Source organism: Dendrobium catenatum, unplaced genomic scaffold (genome assembly GCF_001605985.2).
Source record: "Dendrobium catenatum unplaced genomic scaffold, ASM160598v2 fragScaff_scaffold_1557, whole genome shotgun sequence".
NCBI classification, from domain to species: Eukaryota; Viridiplantae; Streptophyta; class Magnoliopsida; order Asparagales; family Orchidaceae; genus Dendrobium; species Dendrobium catenatum.
In genome coordinates, this window is record NW_021320019.1 from 2,857,334 (window position 1) to 2,868,125 (window position 10,792).

Genomic DNA, 10,792 nt, shown 5'->3' on the forward strand with positions numbered 1-10,792 from the left:
CTTCATTCTCTTTACTATCACAGTTCTTAGGAGAACCATCTTTATTAATAACCTTTGAATTAGATGAAGGTTTGACAAACTGTGACTCACCTTTTCCTTCAATGCTCTCTGCTCCAGGTTTAACAATCAAACCCTTTTGCAGAACTTCTTCCTCCACCAGATTAGTGAGAACATAGAATTTATTCATATTTAAATTTGGCATGTCTTGGACTTCAATAATTTCACCAGGTTCAACATTCTCCAGCTCCTTTTCTTTGTCCTGCTCTGAGGTAACAGGAACCGATAGCCTATTTGTTTCCATATATCCAGCATTTTCTCCAGTCTTCTTTTGAATGTTAGTTTGTTACCTTGATTCAAACTGAGCTTGTTTGAATTCTTGTCAGCAACTGTAGTTTTCCCGCGAAAGCTATTCACATTAAAGTTCTTCCTTCCATATCTGACATGGATCCAAGGCCCATAACCACTATCATCAACTGAACGTGCTTCAACATATTTATCTTTGACTGGAATAACACCAGGATCCTTCACTGTGTGCTCATAAGCATCAAGAATTTTTGATGAAGACTTCACAGTAATCTTCTCATGACAATTAGCTTGGTCATGCCCAATTTTACCATAACCAAAACAGATATTAGGCACCTTCTCATATTCTACTTTTTGAAAAAATTTACCATAATTTCCTTCAACCAAACTCCAAGTGGGAGAGATTCTTCAAGTTTTAATTGAATGCAAATCCTTGCAAACTCGCGTCTCCCCCATTGAAACATATTTTCATCAAGAATAAACAGTTTACCAACCTTTGAGGCAATCCTACAAACATTTATAGGATCCTAACAGTGAAGAGGTAAGTTCGGCATTCTAATCCAAACAGGTGCAGTCAGGCCTTTCAACGAATTTGGAGAGAAAGTTTGGCTCCATCTATCCACTCCAATAATGTTACCCTTCACGTACCAGGGACCATTAGCTAGAACGGATTCCACAGCTTCCTCATCTTCAAATAAACATAAGCACCATCCATTACCAAGCCAAGTCAGCCTAAATTTGTCCATTTGTGACCATTGTCTCCTCAGTTCATTATTAACCATAAATGAAGAGACATTTTCTCCAATTGCTTTAATCACTAAAGCCATTTGCAAATTCTTTGTATTTTTCACAACTTTTTCTTCATACAGTTGAACTACTGATCCATCTTCAGAAATACAACTACCAAAATTCCAATCATAATCTGAAATCCTTTTATGGAATTCTTTTGCCAAGCATTCGACTAAATGTTCCCAGATTGTTCCTTAGATGATCCAGAATCATCATTATTCAAATTACCAGTACCTCTAATAGTAGAATCACACATTCGGACCTTGTTCAAATCATCTTCCTTGTTTGTAACTATTTCATCCAGAATTTTTGCACCTTCAAAACCATCTTCCTTCGATTTCGTCAACACAGTTGAGAAGAACTTATTGAATTTAAGCAACTTTGGATCCTCTGAGATAGCAATTCCTTTACCTTTGCCTGTAACTGGTAATGGCTTTATTTCTTTCCTTCCTCCTTCAATGATCGTCAAAGGTTTAGCATACAATGAGATCCTTGCTCCATTATTCGCAGCCCTTGGGTTAATACCAGATTGTGTATTACCAAAAATCGAAGGAGAATTATTATTGAAAACTCATTTTTGAATTTCCACATTAGATCGTCAAACTCCATTTGGACAATCACCAGCTGAAAGCCGGCAATCATCCGCCGCCATCGGCTTTCGCCTCTTTCATCGCCAAACGATTATTTGAAAATTGTTTTCTCTCTCTAGAATATCAGGACTTTCTCTCTCAAGAAAATCCTTTAAACCTTCTACAAATTTATTGGTAGTGAAGTAGTTGTTGCATATTATATCAACTGATACAATATTTATAGTTGATAAAATAATTTATAATTGTTGCACCTTTAGAAGTGGACCTATATCTCTTACAAGTGATTTGTTTTTTAAATTCCAAGGCTTACTAAAATTTTTGGATTGGATGATATTGTATGCATTAAAATAAGACTTAAAAATATTTCAGTTTGTTAAACTAAAAAATAAGCAATAAGTTCAAGGGACCTACTCAATATATTTTATTTGGGAGTTTCATACATAAGGATTTTTGACTAAATTAAGCATAATAATAACTATAAATATTAGGTAAATACTTTAAAAAATTAATAACAATACTATCATTATTTTTGTCAACTCATTAAATTACGTGCGAATAAAATTGTGTATAAAGTGTTAATGAAAGTTTAATTTCACATAATGAATATTGGGTTATGTTAGTGAGGTCAAGATATATTAAGAATAAACCATCAATTTCATAATATGACATAGGATGCTCAATCAGGTGAGAGAAATGTGGTAATGAAGGTTTAAAAATTAGATATAATCATCAATGTTATGTGTTATATAAAGATGGTGATTCATTATTGAACTTCCTAAAACAAGTTTCAAATAAGATAGGCTGGGATCTAAGGCCACAACATGTATTTTTATCTCATGGGGTAAATAAGTCTCAGTAAGCATACAACTTAGGATAGAAAATTTTGGGTGATCTGAGGCCATAAAATATATTTGCACCATATAATATAGTAGTGCATTACTAATGAATTTATTTTAATTAGGAAAAAATTATTGGATTTTACTTCTTTAGGTTTTATAAATAAAAAAAATTATGTCCTCTAACTATATGAAACTTTTCTCTTTTTTATTATGTGTGTGATATCTTCATGAGAGCTAAGATGTAGTAGATAATCTATTTTGATGTAAATTCTCTAGCAATTAATTGCTATTATCATCTCTTAGAAACATTTCTATCTTCACTAATCAATTAGTAGGTTATTTGATGCTAATCTATAGACCTCAATAAATATTGTACAAACATTCATAGCTTATTAATTTTTCAAGACTTTCCTTCTAATTAAGATTATTATGATCCATCTCTAGCGCTATAAAAGTAAGATGTGATGTTGTTGACCTTTACTATAGACACTAGTATAATAAATCGAATACCTAGTTATATTAATAGTATCATTACTCCCTAGTATGTATGAATCCTATTTATCTTATTATTGCCATAATTCAAGCTAGGTTACATTGGTTGACCTAAGAAACCTAGTATTCCTCTTTTTAAAGAAATCTAGTATACATCTTTAACCATTGGCCTAAGTGTATAAAACATACTTCAAATTGATCCAATCACCCCTTTGTTAGTCCAATTGAACCCAATTGACTCAACTTAGCTCAATTGAGGAAACTACATCAATTTGATCAAAAAAATTGATCTAAATACCTTTGATAGGTTCAACATGTCCTATTTAAGCAAATTGGTCCTTAATTTTACCTAATCAACCTAATTGGTCCACATGAGCCAACTTTCATGGTATCATCAATGATTTTAAGGTGTTATGTGTAGTTAATAAACCCCTTGTATTTATCCAATAAATAGAGTTTCATATTCTTTATAGTTTTAGGGAAAGACAACATAGGATTATTCCCCATTATACAACTATTGTACTTAGCATTGCCATAAATCTTTTTTTGGCACCACCAAAATCATTGAATATAGTCCTTAGGATTGGTGTGAGGTAGTGAAGAATTCATTAGCCTTGAGGTGATTAGTGCACCTAAGTGTAGTGTGTTAAGGTGTTATAATCAGTAAGATAGTTATTTTGCTTGAAAAACCCATAAAACATGCTACAAATGTTGTTATATTGTCCTAAGAGGAGATTACTTTAGATCCATTTCTAGAAGATAACAAGAGAGAATGAAAGTGCCAGTAGTGATAATAACTCTTCTTGATTTGAATAATCATTGTTGGCATCCATTAATTGTTTATTTAAGACTTCTTTATTGGCATCCATTCATTGCACCACTGCTTCATACATCCATCACCAAAATCATGGTTTAGTAAGGTCAATAAAAGAAACCAAGGGTTGAAAATGATTAGTCAAATATCAATTAAGAGAGGGTCTTGTCTTGTATATATTTTGTTCACAACAATTAGAACTATTCTAGGATAATTCTAAATAAGAACCATATGATCGTATAAAAATTTATAAATTATATTCTTTGTATGTATTTTTTACAAATTAATAGAAAGCACTCACACATTTTAGAAAATTTAAGAATTATAACTACTTTAAAAGCCACAAAATGATCACCCCAATGTTGTTATATTAACCAAATATATGACTATAGGGATCATTGGATTTTTGTAGGCATCTCTATTACATTGAACAATGTCATGCCCTATATGTCATGCATTGCCTTCCATCCACTGATTAATTTTCATTGAAAAATATCATTCAATTTATATACATCTCCCTATGCTAGCTGGTTCCCATTCCCCTACATAAAATATTGATCGGCTAATGTCTCTTGAGTCCCCATTTAAAAAATATCTTAATTGTCCTATACAAGAAATTACCATTCATTAACATCACAGAGAAAGCCACAAAATATGTTTTATAGATTTTTTTTTTCAGTTTCTAGCTCTATAAAAGAATAATGTAACATCAAACAAAGGCTAACAAATTTATTTTAACTTAGCAACACATATATATTTTTTCCTCTTGAATTTTTTATGTAAAAATTTGTGGCATATACAACTATAACTCTCATTAATTATATGCTTGCATGACCATCATATAAAATATGATTAATTTAATATTTATTTATCATGCATTTTAGCATATAGGATTTGCAATATAATTGTTATATGCTAGCAAATTTGAGTCGATAGAGTGTGTGTTTTACATATTAAGCTTCTTATTATGTTCTCTTCAGTGATTTACACATTATGAAAACTCACACAAGAAATCATTACAGTACCATCCCCACTAATCCTAAGGCTTGCTAGAAACTCAAAAAGGATTTTAGAGTTGAAGGGATAGGCCAAAGTTAGAATAAATTAAACTATAATGAAATTAAAGAGGTTCAATACCGAAAAGCTAAGTGCTCATTAATTAAGAAGCCTAGAAGCTGTGATCTTGGCTTATTTGTATTTTTAGTAGACAGCTTCATCAAAAGTCATTAGAAAGCAGTCGTCAATGTGCTGCGAGAGGAGGAAGCACCCTAGGTTTGTTGACTATGCTATCCACCATCGGCCATTGCAAAGGTTGAGATTGTAAGAAGGAAGGATTAGAAGGTTGAGTGGAAAAATTTGAAGGAATTGGGCTATTTAAATAGATCTTGAGCAAATCTTACTGTACAATCGTGAGATCGTATAGGACGATTGCATGAAATTATTTTGATCAGATGATCATTCAAAAAGATGTGTTTGATTATACATATAAATCTAACTTCATACAGGATGATTATAGACATGGTGCTCATCTCGAGGAGTCAAGTTGTACGACTTTTAACAAAAATGGTTTGTATAATATGGAAAGGTATTTGTACTGTTCAATTATTAATAAATATCATACAACCTAAAATGAATTCATCCCAATCTAAATTGACAAGTGGATCATGTGGTACAGAAGAGGTGTTTATATAGTACTATGGTCAACGATGTATACAATCTGGATTGTTCATCAAGGCAAGGGTTGTGATCGAAGAAGTACTATGCATTTCATACAGTATGAATATAATTTATATAGTATGATTAAGGATGAAAAAGAATTGATTTGCAATAAAGATAGTGAGGTTCTGTATGGTGGTTTGTGTGATGATTAGGACACAATCATAAAGAGCGATAACAACAAATCCAAAAGAACAAAATCATGAACAAAAATAAAATCATAAAAATCACAAGATAAAAATACATACATTGAGAAGCTCATGAGTGGATAATTTTAAGTGATAAGAAATAAATATCAAGTTTGATGCAACTTTATTCTCCACACCAAGTTTGTTTTATGATGAATGGTGCAAGTGTGGCTAATGTGACCAAACATGTCACAGGAATAACATCTAACATTATGAAAAAGGTTAACTAACATATTATAGTTATTATTCCTATTCTTAGGTTTATGAGATACATGACATGGTAAGTGCTTACAGACAGGTTTATTTTGAAAAGACAATACTTTTTCTAATAACATATCATTAGCACTTTCAAGAGAAAATATTTAAATTTTTAAAGAGTACTCACTAAGATCTAAAATATTAGCACATGCTTCTAACTCTTTAAATGATTTTTCTAAATCTAGATGTAATGCTTTCAAAGAATAATTTGTTTCTGATAAAGCAGAATATTTCTTATTCAATTCATCAAACTCATCTAGTAAAGTCATATGATCCTTATCAACATCATAACCATCTTTTCTAAGTATTTAATTTTCTTTTTTCAGAACTAAGCATTCAATTTTCAAACTAGTGTGCTTCTTTTTAAGTTTCTTGTAAGAATCATGAAATTCTTATGAAATAATAAGTAATTCATCGTGTGAAAATTGACATACCTCATTTTAATCAGACTAACCAAGATAGTTATTTGCCATTAAGCACAGATTTTTCACCTCCTCTTCTTCTTTTGTTCTAGATGAATCTGAAGGGAGTTGGTTAAAAGTCTTTTTGAGATCTTAGCTTTCCTTTATAGGACTTTGCTTTTCTTAAACATTCTCCTTGATTTTGTGACCTTTGAGATTTGGGCAATCAATTTTAATGTGCCCTAGTTTCCTACATTAACACACAATACCATTATAAGCTTTAAATTTTCTATAATTCTTACCTTTGCTCCACTACTGATGATTATTTTACTTTTTTTGTAGAAAGCTTCAGAATTGTCAAGTCATCGGTGCAATTTTTTCCTCTTTTCCATTAATGATGAACTTTGTGAATCATTAGCCTTTAAGGCTATAATTTTCTCTTACTTTCTTTCTCCCTGACCAGATTGCCTTTGGCTTATGCTTTATTTATAGTGATTAGAGATCCAAGTATGTTGTCAATAAAATAAATATTTAAATCCTTAGATTCTGAAATAGCAGTTATTTTGGCATCATATGAACTAGGTAGACATCACAAGATCTTGTTGACTTTTCAAAATTTTATAATCCTCTATCTAAAGTATACATGAATGTGATGATTTGTGTAAACCTAGTATATATTTCAGATATGGATTCAATAGGTTTCATGTGAAAGAGTTCATATTCATGTAGAAGAAAATTTAACCTAGATTGTTTCACTATACTTGTTCCTTCATAAGTAATGCATAATATATATTAAATTTCTTTACAAGTAGTACAGGTAGATACATGCATATAATCTACATATTTCAAAGCACAAAAAAAAAAGGCATTTAGTGTTTAGTTGGGCTAAATTTTTATCATCAGTACTCCGTTCAAAAAAAAGTATTTCAATTTTAATGTTGTTTACTAAATGTGATGGTGCAGAATATCCTTCCTTAACTAACATTCACATGCAATAATCAATTAATTGTAAAAAGGTGGACATATAAATTTTTCAAAAATCAAAGGAATATTTTTAAATAAAGGTAGTCCTGTAATTGAATATCCTTCTACGGTGTTACAATTTCCAAAGTTAGCCAATGATCATTTTACCACTTGAATGTTCATGAGGGTTGTTAAACTTTTATAAACTAGCCCGAGGCTAACTAAGACCGAATGGGGGGGGGGGGGGGGGGGGGGGGGGGGGGGGACGAATGGGGGGGGGGGGGGGGGGGTAGCGAGTTGGTTATTAAAAAATTTCTTAACAAAAAAAAAAAGAAATCTTTTTAAATATTTTATAACAAACAATTTATGCAAAAACAACACTAATGACACTATAACAAAAATTTGAGGTTTCAACCACAGAACAAATAATAGAATAATACAAAAATTAAATGTGGAAATGTAGCTAGAAAGAACACACTTGATTTATAGTGGTTTGGTCAACTTGACTTACATCCACTCCCTAGAAAACTCCTTTCTAGGTATTGCACTAAAATTAGTATCTCTTCTTTTGCCCCCACAACATGGTAGAGAAGCCCTTATAAAATCTTTCCATTAACCTGGTGAGGCAGTATTTTGTATCCTTTTACTCCCTCTAGAATAGGCAAGGAATATAGAAATCCTTTTACTCCCTCCTTGAGTAGGTAGAAAGCCTTGGAATCCTTTTACTCCCTCCTGAAGTAGGCAGAGAACCTTGGAATCCTTTTACTCCCTTTTGGAGCAGGCAGATAACCTTGGATTCAATGTTGATGAAAGTCTTCTCAAAGCCACCAAGGAACTAAGGAAGAAGCTTGATGAAGATAGTGGAAACCTTGTATGAAGCAACCTTTGTGAATCCCTCATAGCTCCCCCTCATAATGATCTCTCTTTCTCTTAACACTCTCCTCTCTTCCTTCTCTAAGTTATCTCTCAGGTTAACCCAATAGCAAAAGATTTCTCATAAAAGTATTAAAAATCCTTAAATAGCGGGCTTAAAAAAACCCTAAATTTTAAGAGATTTTCCTTCTGTTTGTACAGTACGATACACATATCATATAGAACGATCAGTTAAATTTAGACTTACCCAGAAAGATAGTTTATATGAACTATTTAATTTTTATAAGACCTCTTATAGTTTAATTAAAACATTGTATGGTATGATTTGTAGAAATTTCTTCTATTCATTTTGGGCCATCCATGGGACGACCAACTTTGTACACAGGTGATCATCTAGTACTATAGACATTGTATGGTATGATCAGCACAAAAATCATGAATTTTGTTTGGTATGATATATGGGATGACCAATTTTATATACAGGTAATCATATAGTACGAATTATATCGTACAGTACGATCAATCACAATATATATCCATGATTTGATTGCCTAATTTTGTAGGATTAATTAAGAAAGATTTTAATTAGGGCATACAGTACGAACTAAATTGTACTGTATGATCAGTATAATTTGTATCTTTCTTAACCTCTAGTAGCTAGGGTTTTGACATAACACAATACTTATTATAGTTTGAGTTAAAATCATCCAATATAAATTACTTTGTATAGTACCAAACCAAGATCATACAATATAAATTACTTAAATAAAACTTTCTCAAAAATATTTTTATCTCTCTTCCTGTGTGTGTAAGGCTACTCAACAATAATATCCATCCAATTACATGATACAATTCAAGAAAGGAGAAAATACATAATAAAATGAAAACTAACTATAACCCTAGTCTATCCAGTCTTGAGCTAATCAGAATTGCAACTAAATGGTGGACTTATTTCCTAAAATGTTACAAAAATAAAACAAAATATCATAGAAATAGGAGAAAGCAGTAACATACATAATAATATTTATTATCATCAAAATCACAGTATTTTAAATAGGTTTGTAACAAGTATAGATAGTCTTAAAAGCAATTATTTGAGCTTCTACTTGTTGAATTAGATTAACATATGAGCAAACTGCCTCTCACTTCAATAAGGAGTAGAATGGTCTAGGGCAGTGACCCCAAGAAAAAACATCACTTAGTAATCCTTAAACAACTCTTCAAATTTTAGGTCCTTCAGAAGAAAATATTTTATTATTATAGTGTTTCTCCCTTATTTTGATGAATCCCATAAAGACGAATGAATTCATAGATAAATTTTTGATTAATAATGAATTGTTCCATGAAATGCTTGGAAAGATGGGTGAAGTTATAGATTGTACTTTTAGATAGCGATTAAAACCAAGTGTGAGATTGACCCTTAAGAGTAGCAAGAAGACTTGACAATGAAGTACATCAGAAGATTGTTGGATATACATGATGGCTCTATAATGATCATTATGTTTGTAAGAATTAGAGGATCCATCTTATGGATCAATAGTGGAAAATTTGAATCACACTGGAAAATAATGATGAAGAATTTTATTTGTTAAGGGTTATGACCATTAGAAGCTATGTGGAGGAGTAAATGTATTCCATTCCCTCAAAGGGAATTTCTCTTGAATAATAAATCATAGTATATCTCTTATAACATCCCGAAGAGTAACAAAAAGATGATGTTAATCTAAGTCATCCACAACTTGTAAAGTATTATGGGTTGGCTGAATAATACAGGAGGATATGTTGAACTAGTTTTGTTGGATTAGTTTATAAGGAAGGAGGTGCTACTTGATTAATGTTATCTCTAAATTATTAATGATATTGTGGAGGAGAAATCAATCATTTTGTGATTGTGCCCTTTATTGTCAAGCCTCCTTGAATAATTAAAGGATTTAAATATCAAGTTCATCTATCCTATGCATATGATTCTCTAAAGTGAAGCCTAAGGGAGACTTGATCACCCAAATTTTGATTTTCTTGATTTAGGGATTGATTATTAGTCATTAAAGAAGTAAGTTGCAAAAATTCCCTCAAACTGTCCCAAATTGTTATGTGGTAGGAAATTTTAGTAGATAAAGTGTATGTTTTATGTCTTAACAATATACAAAAATTTAGCACGCACATATAATAGTAGCCAGACAAAAAAAAAATATGTGGAAAATATTGAAAGGGTTAAAATCACGAGAGCTATCACAGTTAAAAAACTATTATATATTAGAATATACAAGAATCTTTCCTTCCTCACAGTTAGAATAGGACTATTTGAGAATAAGATATTTAATTTCCCTTATAAGGGTGAACAAAAATAAATTATCCACAGATAGACAACCCAACAACGGGGCTTAATTTTTTTAGTAGGGGTTGTAGAAAGCAAGCGTCCACAAGAAGATAACTATACCCAACAACAGAGTTGTATATTTTCAAAATTATAAAGATTTAGGTATTACTAATGATGATTGATGGTTGTGATGGTTCTTGGTGGCAATAGCTAAAAAATACAAAAGAGTTGTCTAGTTCTCTCCTCTTT